Genomic DNA, 1673 nt, shown 5'->3' with positions numbered 1-1673 from the left:
TAATAATAATAATAATAATAATAATAATAATAATAATAATAATAATATGAGACATCGCAAAATTATTCGAATAAAATATCTTTTTTTTTCTTGATTTTTTAGTGCTGCATGCTGCAGACGATTAAACCACTGTAGTAAAACTCTACTTGCAGATAATAATTCCTTTCCACAAGAACGTCATTTGGAATAAAACCATAGGGTAGCAACATTGGCAACCCAGAAGAAGGATGGCTAATAAGCTTCAGCCCACTCCCACCCCCTCCCACATTGACTGTGTGAATTTTTAAAAAAAATAAAACTAGTCAAAATTTAACACTTTGAACGCTAAATACATAATACACAATAACATATTGTGAAATATTGAGCATAATTTACATAATTGACCTCTAGAACACGTGTCCTTAGAAGGATAAGTCCTAGTGAATTGTTCATAAGAGTTGATAAAAATACAACAATCAACGATCAGTGACTAAGTGGTATTTTGATTTTATATATATAGATAGATTAAGATTATATTTGATTAATTTCTGAAAAAAACAATAAAATGTTACATACATTTCTCATGGGATGTCATAGCTATTAATTTGCTACCCCAATAAAATTGTGGGGTACCAATGGTTACCCCTCGTTACCCTGTAATGACAACTATGCCCTTCCACAACTATATGGTATATGGCGTATAGAATATACTGTTTAAGTCACGATATTTATTTACGTATTATTAATGAGTTTGGGTGTTAATTCGAAAACCAACCATTCTCATTATCATTTGACAAAATATGTTGAAAGTCTACTTTCGGTTTTTTATTTTATTTTCATTTTTTTTTTTTTTTTTTTTTTGATAACTCTGTCGAATATTTCATATATTCATATATTTAATTTGATATTGTTACCCGGCTTCTGTTATATGAACGATATTAGTTTCTCTTCCTCATTATATGTTCGTCCGTCGTCCAGAGGAAAAAAAAACGAACTCGGTTCCAATAAAAAGTCATCGATCGTGTGTTACCTCCACTTGTCACGTGGGCTATCAAAAATCTACGTGGAAGAGAAATCACACACCGGTCGTGTATTATTCTTGGGTACATTATAATGCACAAGTACGTACGGGTGATATTATTATTCTTTCTTTTCACCACGAAAAAATAATAAACAGTCAACCGATGTCGTAAGCACTAAAGTTTAAGCGTTTAAACCAGTTTGTCATTTTACACACATGCACACGCATTTGAATAGTATCTATGATAATATTTTATTTATATAACGTATAACTCACGTTGTACATCGTCCAAAGACTTGTGGAATATTTGTATAACACTTCTATAACAGTTATATGTGTTTGATACAGCCGCGAAAATATATAAAGAAAACATTGTTTTCTCCATTTAAGTCGTTTGTTACAATTATTATTTAGCGTTCACACTTAGATTAGGTATTTTGATTTTCAAATAATAAGCACGTTGTATGTTAAAATATGTAAATCGAAGTTGATATCATTTTATATATAATATATTCTGAAAACGTTTTTATAGCATTAAGTTTCGTTTATATCAAATATCATGTACATTGTTTTTAAAGTTAATTTTTTTAATACATATATCAGCAGTAAAAAACGGCATTCGAAAAAATGCAAGAGCACCTTAAAAAGATCTGCGATCCATTTAAAAATCATC

Source organism: Sipha flava, unplaced genomic scaffold, assembly GCF_003268045.1.
Source record: "Sipha flava isolate LNK unplaced genomic scaffold, YSA_version1 162_pilon_pilon, whole genome shotgun sequence".
Taxonomy (NCBI): domain Eukaryota; kingdom Metazoa; phylum Arthropoda; class Insecta; order Hemiptera; family Aphididae; genus Sipha; species Sipha flava.
Note: the sequence above shows the minus strand (reverse complement) of the source record.